Raw genomic sequence first — 11,956 nt, 5'->3', positions numbered from 1 at the left:
TTTAACTTTCTACACAGAAAGCGGTGGTAACTGGACAGTGGGGGAAACGGTTAGTGGTGACTTGACAGTGGGGGAAACGGTTAGTGGTGACTAGACAGTGGGGGAAACGGTTAGTGGTGACTAAACAGTGGGGGATACGGTTAGTGGTGACTAAACAGTGGGGGATACGGTTAGTGTGACTGGACAGTGAGGGAAACGGTTAGTGGTGACTGGACAGTGGGGGAAACGGATTAGTGGTGACTGGACAGTGGAGGAAACGGTTAGTGGTGACTGGACAGTGGGGGAAACGGATTAGTGGTGACTCGACAGTGGGGAAACGGTTAGTGGTGACTGGACAGTGGCGGAAACGGTTAGTGGTGACTGGACAGTGGAGGAAACGGTTAGTGGTGACTGGACAGTGGAGGAAACGATAAGTGGTGACTGGACAGTGGGGGAAACGGTTAGTGGTGACTGGACAGTGGAGGAAACGGTTAGTGGTGACTGGACAGTGGGGGAAACGGTTAGTGGTGACTGGACAGTGGGGGAAACGGTTAGTGGTGACTGGGCAGTGGGGGAAACGGTTAGTGGTGACTGGACAGTGGGGGAAACGGTTACTGGTGACCGGACAGTGGGGGGAAACGGTTAGTGGTGACTAAACAGTGGGGGATACGGTTAGTGTGACTGGACAGTGAGGGAAACGGTTAGTGGTGACTGGACAGTGGGGGAAACGGATTAGTGGTGACTGGACAGTGGAGGAAACGGTTAGTGGTGACTGGACAGTGGGGGAAACGGATTAGTGGTGACTCGACAGTGGGGAAACGGTTAGTGGTGACTGGACAGTGGCGGAAACGGTTAGTGGTGACTGGACAGTGGAGGAAACGGTTAGTGGTGACTGGACAGTGGAGGAAACGATAAGTGGTGACTGGACAGTGGGGGAAACGGTTAGTGGTGACTGGACAGTGGAGGAAACGGTTAGTGGTGACTGGACAGTGGGGGAAACGGTTAGTGGTGACTGGACAGTGGGGGAAACGGTTAGTGGTGACTGGGCAGTGGGGGAAACGGTTAGTGGTGACTGGACAGTGGGGGAAACGGTTAGTGGTGACCGGACAGTGGGGGAAACGGTTAGTGGTGACTGGACAGTGGGGGAAACGGTTAGTGGTGACCGGACAGTGGGGGAAACGGTTAGTGGTGACTGGACAGTGGGGGAAACGGTTAGTGGTGTCTCGACAGTGGAGGAAACGGTTAGTGGTGACTGGACAGTGGGGGAAACGGATTAGTGGTGACTGGACAGTGGGGGAAACGGTTAGTGGTGACTTGACAGTGGGGGAAACGGTTAGTGGTGACTGGACAGTGGGGGAAACGGTTAGTGGTGACTGGACAGTGGGGAAAACGGTTAGTGGTGACTGGACAGTGGGGGAAACGGTTAGCGATGACTGGAGAGTGGGGGAAACGGTTAGTGGTGACTGGGCAGTGGGGGAAATGGATTAATGTTGACTGGACAGTGGGGGAACCGGATTAGTGGTGACTGGACAGATGGGGGAAACGGATTAGTGGTGACTGGACAGTGGAGGAAACGATTAGTGGTGACTGGACAGTGGAGGAAACGGTTAGTGGTGACTGGACAGTGGGGGAAACGGTTAGTGGTGACCGGACAGTGGGGGAAACGGTTAGTGGTGACTGGACAGTGGGGGATACGGATTAGTGGTGACCGGACAGTGGGGGAAACGGTTAGTGGTGACTGGACAGTGGGGGAAACGGTTAGTGGTGACTGGACAGTGGGGGATACGGATTAGTGGTGACTGGACAGTGGGGGATACGGATTAGTGGTGACTGGACAGAGGGGGAAACGGTTAGTGGTGACTGGACAGTGGGGGATACGGATTAGTGGTGACTGGACAGTGGGGGAAACGGTTAGTGGTGACTGGACAGTGGGGGATACGGATTAGTGGTGACCGGACAATGGAGGAAACGGTTAGTGGTGACTGGACAGTGGGGGATACGGATTAGTGGTGACTGGACAGTGGGGGAAACGGTTAGTGGTGACTGGACAGTGGGGGAAACGGTTAGTGGTGACCGGACAGTGGGGGAAACGGTTAGTGGTGACTGGACAGTGGGGGAAACGGTTAGTGGTGTCTCGACAGTGGAGGAAACGGTTAGTGGTGACTGGACAGTGGGGGAAACGGATTAGTGGTGACTGGACAGTGGGGGAAACGGTTAGTGGTGACTTGACAGTGGGGGAAACGGTTAGTGGTGACTGGACAGTGGGGGAAACGGTTAGTGGTGACTGGACAGTGGGGAAAACGGTTAGTGGTGACTGGACAGTGGGGGAAACGGTTAGTGGTGACTTGACAGTGGGGGAAACGGTTAGTGGTGACTGGACAGTGGGGGAAACGGTTAGTGGTGACTGGACAGTTGGGGAAACGGTTAGTGGTGACTGGAGAGTGGGGGAAACGGTTAGTGGTGACTGGGCAGTGGGGGAAATGGATTAGTGTTGACTGGACAGTGGGGGAACCGGATTAGTGGTGACTGGACAGTGGGGGAACCGGATTAGTGGTGACAGGACAGTTGGGGAAACGGATTAGTGTTGACTGAACAGTGGGGGAAACGGATTAGTGGTGACTGGACAGTGGGGGAAACGGATTAGTGGTAACTGGACAGTGGGGGAACCGGATTAGTGGTGAATGGACAGTGGGGGAAACGGATTAGTGGTGACTTGATAATAAGACAAATTAATTAGTAACGATTGGATATCGGGGCAACGGATTCATAAGTACCTTGGAATTTGTTACAGTCTAGGCGTAATTGGACTTTCCCTAGTGTGTATAGCACATGTTCAAATGCTTTGGGGCGAGATAGTTTCACGACAGGACAAGTGGTGAATAGATAGTAGGACGACCAGGTTAGCGGTGAATGGATAGTAGGACGACCAGGTTAGCGGTGAATGGATAGTAGGATGACCAGGTTAGCGGTGAATGGATAGCAGGATGACCAGGTTAGCGGTGAATGGATAGTAGGACGACCAGGTTAGCGGTGAATTGATAGTAGGACGACCAGGTTAGCGGTGAATGGATAGTAGGATGACCAGGTTAGCGGTGAATGGATAGTAGGACGACCAGGTTAGCGGTGAATGGATAGTAGGACGACCAGGTTAGCGGTGAATGGATAGTAGGACGACCAGGTTAGCGGTGAATGGATGGTAGGATGACCAGGTTAGGGGTGAATGGATAGTAGGATGACCAGGTTAGCGGTGAATGGATAGTAGGATGACCAGGTTAGGGGTGAATGGATAGTAGGACGACCAGGTTAGCGGTGAATGGATAGTAGGACGACCAGGTTAGGGGTAAATGGATAGTAGGATGACCAGGTTAGCGGTGAATGGATAGTAGGATGACCAGGTTAGCGGTGAATGGATAGTAGGATGACCAGGTTAGGGGTGAATGGATAGTAGGACAATATGAATAGCGGTTAATGGATAGTTTGACAACCAGGTTAGTGTTGAATTGGTAGTAGGACAACCGGATTAGCGGTGTATCGATAGTAATAGATAGTGGGGTAACTGGGTTAGTGGGATTAAGTCGGTTAATATGTTATTCTAATGTTGCCTGTTTAATTTAAACTTACATGTTATTACTTTTCGGGTATACATGTTGTTTTTTTATTGATAAATCGTTTTAGGATGCGTTATAACGCGTTAGTTGTACGGGATGTCGTTTGAAGTTCGTCTGTCTGAATACCACATTTTATTTCATTCATAAAAGTCATTGACAAATTCTATATGGATCTGTTCTGGGAACACTGATTTACGTTTTTTGATAACATATTCAGAGGCATGGGTAATTACATGGCTGCGCGCCGACAAATTTCAATTATATGTTATTTTAAATAGCACAAACAGTACAATATATACAATGTACGTCTATATGTTTGATAATACATGTACAGACATATTCTTACTGCATTATATAACCTTGTTTGAACACACGTTTGACCTTTCCCATCCCTAAGGTCACGCAATGAAATAATATTTGAAAAATTTCCTACTCCTGTAGAAGTCTTTAAGAGATCTCAACTATTTAGAAACAAACATTAAAGATCAAAGAAGTGTTTTTCTTATTATTAAAAATACGTACCCGAGGCAAGTTAATACAAAGTATTTAAAATGAGTTAACTTAGAAATCACGTTGGGGTCACATATCTAGATATGTTGATTATTTTAATATGCAATTAACGGCAAGCGTGATATACAAACATATTTCACAGGCGGCAGTCAGTGAGTCTCAAAATAATCACAGATTTAGACTTGTTTGTGTGCTGGGCCTGTTGCCTCGTGAACAGTTAGAGTCATTTTGAGGCTGGGTATCCTTGTAGTAGCAGGTGGCTACCTGACTATACACCATACGAGAGGCAATGCATTTTATCCACAGAAATGTGGGTAAATTAACTTGCTTATGGATACAACCACGACAGTATAGGATAGTCCGTGATCTTAGTTTCCATGACAGACGCAAACCGCCCTGAGTAAGGACCGAATCACATTCATATCTCGGATCTTCAATGAAAAAAAAATATCGTTCGTAAATATCTCTATTTAAAATCTAAAAGTAAACATAAACAACAAAGCTCGTGGTCTTTTAAAATTGTAATGTAATAAAGCTTCGTCTCAAGTTGATCGGTATTAGCATATCTGCACATTACAAAGCCTAGCTAGGGAACGGATGACTGTGTTACGGAATCCGCCGAGACGCGACGAGTGCCCACGAAGAACCAATAAGTGACGAAAAGAGCCGAATGATTCCGATTTTAAACTAGTAAAGAGAACCAGGAAGATTTAATCACGGAAATTAGGAAACTTTGTGTACATGACAAAAAAAATCTAGGTATCAAAGATAATAAGCAAAAAGAAGGAAGATAAAAAGAAATAATAAAAAAAAAGTTCGCGAATTTGTTTGTTTTTGGCGTGATATTAGAACCGATCCAAGGAAGGGTACGAGTGTTGTCGACTTTCTGACTAAGGACGTCTTGATAGCCCTACTAAGAGCTCTCGTATATTTATCGGTTATGGATTTTGTATGGTTTGAAAGTCGAATATCCACTTGAGTCAAGTTTTGTTTAGCTCGATGAGGACAGGCTTTCTCTGGAGCGCTCCCAGGACCTAGGCTAGGTAGGTATACGGGTACAATATATAGGTATATCGGTATACCATTATTCTGATTTAATTCGGGGCATATTTGCGGTTAGCCCTGTCCCCAGTGCCGTCGTTTTAAGCACACAGTATGTTTGTTCGTGCCTGGCTCGCCTGTACATGGGAAACTGGATGTTATAGTAGGGAGGCCTATGGGTAACAAATGTAACACATCAGGTTGGACATAGCGCTGGGGTCACAAGTTCGAATACCAAAAGGAAAAAGATCTATGGTCAGAAAAAGCATTAGATCGGCCGTTGTGTAGGAAACATCACAATCCAGCCTGCTTAATTGAGTCAGTCAAAAACAACGATATGGTGGTCGGGTGCGCAACATACGTAGCACATTATAACAAGCCGGCCGATGTTCGATTCCCCGCAAATTAGTTGCAAGATTGGCTGACGAATACCCTCCGCTCCCCAATCCACTTTGATGTAAGTTCTGCCCAAGTACACAATTTTAATTGATACAGAAGGAGGGGGTTGGGTAGGGGGTGGGGGTGGTTAGCATATTAAAACAGTATAAAAAGAAAGTTGAACAACTTCCGTGTACATGTGCGCTGAGTACATCAGTTTAGTTAGGATGAAAACTGTAGGAGGCTACAATACAAATGTGCGGGTCCAAAAATAAGCTCACGCGGAAATCTTCAGTATTGGATTGACTACATCCACAAGGTTTTCAGATGTTTGAATGAAAAAATACAAGAGGGGTTATCCGCCAAAAATCCTGACACAGACAGACAGAGGGACGGACGGACAGGTAATCCGATTACACTATACTACATCATTTAGCTTCGTCGCTGGGGTATATAAAACGTATGGAGGTCATCTACAAGGGGTTTCCTCGGATATTTCTGTTTAACCACATATCAAAACTTCAGTGTTCTACTTTCTCAATCAACGGTAGTGAAATCTATGTTGGAAACACCATCAGAAGAGAGATAGACACCTCGGATTGGATGGGTGGAGGAAAGATACACGTCAGAATCAACGATTTGAGGAGAGGTACGTCAGAATCAACGATTTGAGGAGAGGCACATCAGGGTCAGGATCAACTATGTGAGGAGAGGCGTCAGGATCAACTATTTGAGGAGAGGTACGTCAGGGTCAAGATCAACGAAATGAGGAGAGGCGTCAGAATCAACTAGTTGAGGAGAGGCACGTCAGGGTCAGGATCAACTATATGAGGAGAGGCGTCAGGATCAACTATTTGAGGAGAGGCACGTCAGGGTCAGGATCAACTATATGAGGAGAGGCGTCAGGATCAACTATTTGAGGAGAGGCACGTCAGGGTCAGGATCAACTATTGAGGAGAGGTACGTCAGGGTCAAGATCAACGAAATGAGGAGAGGCGTCAGAATCAACTAGTTGAGGAGAGGCACGTCAGGGTCAGGATCAACTATATGAGGAGAGGCGTCAGAATCAACGATTTGAGGAGAGGCACGTCAGGGTCAGGATCAACTATTTGAGGAGAGGCACGTCAGGGTCAAGATAAACGATATGAGGAGAGGTACGTCAGAATCAACGATTTGAGGAGAGGTACGTCAGAGTCAGGATCAACTATGTGAGGAGAGGCGTCAGAATCAACTATTTGAGGAGAGGTACGTCAGAGTCAGGATCAATTATGTGAGAAGAGGCGTCAGAATCAACTATTTGAGGAGAGGTACGTCAGAGTCAGGATCAACTATGTGAGGAGAGGCGTCAGAATCAACTTTTTGAGGAGAGGTACGTGGGATCAACGATATGAGGAGAGACACGTCAGAGTCAACGATTTGAGGAGTGGTACATCAGGATCAACGATATGAGGAGAGGCGTGTCAGAATCAACGGTATGAGGAGAGGCACGTCAGAATCAACGATATGAGGAGAGGCGTGTCAGAATCAACGATATGAGGAGAGGTACGTCAGGATCAACGATATGAGGAGAGGTACGTCAGAATCAACGATATGAAGAGACACGTCAGAGTCAACTATTTGAGGAGAGGTACGTGAGGATCAACGATATGAGGAGAGACACGTCAGAATCAACTATTTGAGGAGTGGTACATCAGGATCAACGGTATGAGGAGAGGCACGTCAGAATCAACTATTTGGGGAGAGGTACGTCAGAATCAACGATTTGAGGTGAAATATGTCAGAATCAACGATTTGATGAGGGATACGTCAGAATCAACTATTTGAGGAGAGGTACATCAGAATCAACTATTGAAGGTAAAATACGTCAGGATCAACGGTTTGAGGAGAGGCGCGTTAGAATAAACGATATGAGGAGAGGCGCGTGAGAAACAACGATATGTAGAGAGGTACGTCAGGATCAACGTTATGAGGACAGGCGTGTCGAAATCAACGGTTCCAGGAGAGATTATGCAAAATGCCACCTCATCGTTCCTTTCATTGTGGGTTTTATCACGAAACATTTTATGCTGACTTGAGTTTTGTTAGGGCTGTCGTAACTTGTCTGTGTGTATTCTAGGGACCAAATTATAACGGGGGGCACAAACAGGTATCAAATATATATATATGGTAAACTTGTGGTTTTTCTTTATTTTCTGAAATGAAAGAAGGTAGGAAATGGCTTCATGATAAAATTCTTAGGTATAAACTAATATCTACCACTGTAGCAAGGCATACGGACTTTACAACACGTGTCCAACAAAAGCAAAATAAAATTCCAATCTTTGTGATCTAAATAAAGTTTTTGTATGCGTACATGTTGGTTATTGTATAGAAGTCTATATAAACATACACCAGTATTTAATGGAACTATATCGGAACAATACGCCGGAACTCAAGCTTCTACACCACAGTTAGTTGAGAAAATATTTACCTCAGTGGACGTGTAAACATAACCCACGTTTAATAAATTGTATACAATATCCCTTTATTAATCGTCCACGCGCCCCTCCATGTTGTAATGACGTCACTTAATTAAAAACTTTTAGAAACCTCTTTCATTGTCAGACGTTCACTCATTATCAGATTCCGTCCATGTTCATTACGTGCGCGAGAGGACGAGTGCTAATTGTTTGTATAATAAAAATTTAAGAAAAGAGTACGTAAGGAAATCCAGAGTAGTTTTACTCATTAACCTCTAAGAAGGCGGGATCACGTGGGCTGTCTCGCGCAGGATAAGTGCGTATTCTCCGGTGTTTGATGGGTCCATGTTAGAGGGGCTTCCGCACATTTAATCCATTTAATCCGTCAAAACATGTCCATCTGTCTAGGAATCGACCCCGGTTATACCCTAGAGCCATACAGGAAAACAAAATCGTTGAGACTTCATAACGTTACTAACTAAAGTAGTATCATTGGAAAATAACTTTATTTTTGTATCAGTAAAATATCATTTTATCACATCATCATTTTCTGTTTAATGGTATGAGGAGAGATATGTCAAAATCAACGATATATGATATGTATACGTCAGAATCAACGATGTGATGGGAGACGTGTCAGAATCGACGATGTGATGAGAGAGGCGTCAGAATCAACGATGTGATGAGAGACACATCAGAATCAACGATATGATGAGAGGTGCGTCAGAATCAACGATGTGATGAGAGGTGCGTCAGAATCAACGATGTGATGAGAGAGGCGTCAGAATCAACGATGTGATGAGAGGCACGACAGAATCAACGATGTGACGAGAGAGGCGTCAGAATCAACGATGTGATGAGAGGTGCGTCAGAATCAACGATGTGATGAGAGGCACGTCAGAATCAACGATGTGATGAGAGGCGCGTCAGAATCAACGATGTGATGAGATACACGTCAGAATCAACGATGTGATGAGAGGCGTGTCAGAATCAACGATGTGATGAGAGAGGCGTCAGAATCAACGATGTGATGAGAGGCACGACAGAATTAACGATGTGATGAGAGAGGCACGTCAGAATCAACGATGTGATGAGAGAGGCGTCAGAATCACCAACAATGCTTCACATAATTTCCAACGACTTGTTTGAAATTCGTGCGAAGGGAGTTAACTGTTATGTAACGCTACGTAAAGAAATTTAAAGACTAGTCTTGTTTTTGTGCATATTGAGTTTAGTACATTTTACATCCTAACTGTTTCTTGAAGATTATTAGCTGGTCGTCAGATTTTTATTTATTTCATTTTTTTCCTATTTATCTTCTTTAATTTTATTTTGAAACTTTTTGAAATATGTTTGTTTGTTTATGTTTTGTTGTTCGATTTTCAATTTGGTTTCGTTTTGTTACAGTCTATACCCCTTCCCATAGAAAGCCGTCCCCATAATTAACACCCCAGCTCTTGGTGTCAACTAGACTCCTGTCCTCTTGGTATCAACTAGACTTCCGTCCTCACTAGACAAACGACATGTACATTTGTATGAACCCGGCTGTTGTGAGGACATCAAACCAAGATCGATCATCAAATTGTAAAATAGACTTGTTAACGGTTACTTTTATGAAAATATTTGATACAACGTTATGATAATTTCTTCGTATTACATATCAATATTTACCATGATAAAATATTTGATAAGTTACCGGGGCTGAGTTTCCATGTTACAAGCGACCGGCCATTTGACTAATTACCTGCATTAATTAAATTGCACGTATTAATTGATATAAAGATGATATATTGAGTACCGTGCCGTATTTTACATTGTAATTTTCTAGTATGCATTATTATGTAAAATTTACATTAACGGTATACTTCCGCAGAGCCTATGCCGGAGTGAGCGCCGTGGAGATTCATTTCCTAAAATATAAACTTTATTTATCTTACAACAATTGCGAATTAAGTTATATTATTTATAGTTATAGATGCATACGAAATAAATGAAAATTGTCGTATTGTATATCAACTTATATCAAACACGCTTGTTGGCCGAGATTGAAGCGCGGGCGGAAACCGAAGCAACCGGAGAAAACTGACTTGGTCGGGCAGGTGACCCCATACCTTTTCACGTCCGATCGGAGTATTGAACCCCGGCCGCTTAGGTGAAAGACAAGTGTTTTTTAATCGTTTTATTCATCAGACAACATAATCACATATTTGCATTATAAATAATCAGGAATACATGTACATAGTTTACAGACATAAAATATAAAGTATCACAATTAACAAGATTTTTTTTTTTTTACTAGATAATAGATTTATAAGGCCAGGTACACGATTCCCCACAATACCTCCATACTAATATCATATCATACATTACGAATCATGGATTGTGTTACCACTGTGCCACCCGACCACCCGACCACCCTCGCCATCCGACTATTTTTATAGACTATAGCATGTGTTATAGTATCGTGCTGAGAGAAATAGTATCACAGCCTATCCAGGCAATATACAAACATTAATAAAAGGAAAATTCAAGTAGAAAGACCGTGATATTTTTACTGATATCTTATATTAATCCTGAGTGATTATTTGTTTAGAGGTGCGTGTGTACAAGATAGTGGACGTAATCTCGAGTGGACGATGGGGGATTAACACCCCCTTGACCACTAAACTGACCCTCCACATACTGGTCAGTGTGGGATGTATCGAATTATAAAGGCGAGACGAAAAGTTATCGGAAAGATGTCTAAAACAAATATTCAAATCATGTCCAAACATTCGACGCTGAAGTGGTCAGTTTGTCGCCAATAGCCCACACTGACCAATTGACCACTCAAACTGTGGCCATGCTGTTTAAAGGCATGTATTTAAGTTGCGTCAGCTTTTGTGTCTTGCTAAAATAACCCAAAAGCAAGTAAACGTGTTTTCTATCCAATGGATAAAGAAGGACGAAATTTATTTATTTCCATTTGAAAAACTGTCGCATTAGTAAGAAAAACAAAATTCGGCGTAAAGTTGACAATTCTTAACCATCTATAACCCTGCCCCGGTCAAATGACCTATCTTGGAATCGACAAGTGACCGGTATAAAGACTTCAAAAGTATTTGAAATAAATTCAAGTCGAGATTAACTGTATATACCAACATACCTGTATACCAAATTCAAGACACAGTTGAAATATTTACAATATTTCTCAAGGCCGCCTACTTCCATAACAAAGCACAAAGACGAACAACCATAATGCTATATGTGTATAAATAATGAACTTACGTTTAAACTTACATGTACATCTATGATGGACACCTTTAATTATCGAATTTGAAATAGATTTTATCTGGAAAGGAATCTAGACATACAGCGATTTCTAAAGAAACACATTCGCCAGGATAATAGAAAATAATTTATCGTGGTAATATATGATATGTATTTTAATGAAAGGCTTGTGTCCTTCGACCAATTAGTGATAAGTTGATTTCAGTAATTCCAGTCACAATAAGCTATTTATCTTGCTAGCTGTACACGTCTTGATAATTTTCCGGTCAATTGAAATATTTTTGATCCATCAGTAAATACGGTAATGAGCGACCACTGAGTTTTGCACCAGGATGTTCTCTAAAGGATATCATATGAAGAATTCAATGACTTTAAAACGTTTTCTAACCGATAGCTAGTGTGTCTTTATGAACATGAAATTAAACAGCCTGACTAGACAGTGCATTTTTTTTGAATTCCATAGCAAGATGTACAGTTCTGAATTAAAACAGTGATCACGGTTCCTACATTGTATATTGAAACTGGAAGTAAAAATCTGATACTAAAACAAGATGTACATTTCTTATACTAATATAAGATGCAAATTTCTAATACTGATATAAGATGTACATTTCTAATACTAAAAACAAGATGTACATTTCTAATACTAAAACAAGATGTACATTTCTAATACTAAAAACAAGATGTACATTTCTAATACTAAAACAAGAT

Source organism: Pecten maximus, chromosome 6, assembly GCF_902652985.1.
Source record: "Pecten maximus chromosome 6, xPecMax1.1, whole genome shotgun sequence".
NCBI classification, from domain to species: Eukaryota; Metazoa; Mollusca; class Bivalvia; order Pectinida; family Pectinidae; genus Pecten; species Pecten maximus.
The sequence above is the reverse complement of the archived record's forward strand: the minus strand, read 5'-3'. Positions refer to the sequence as shown.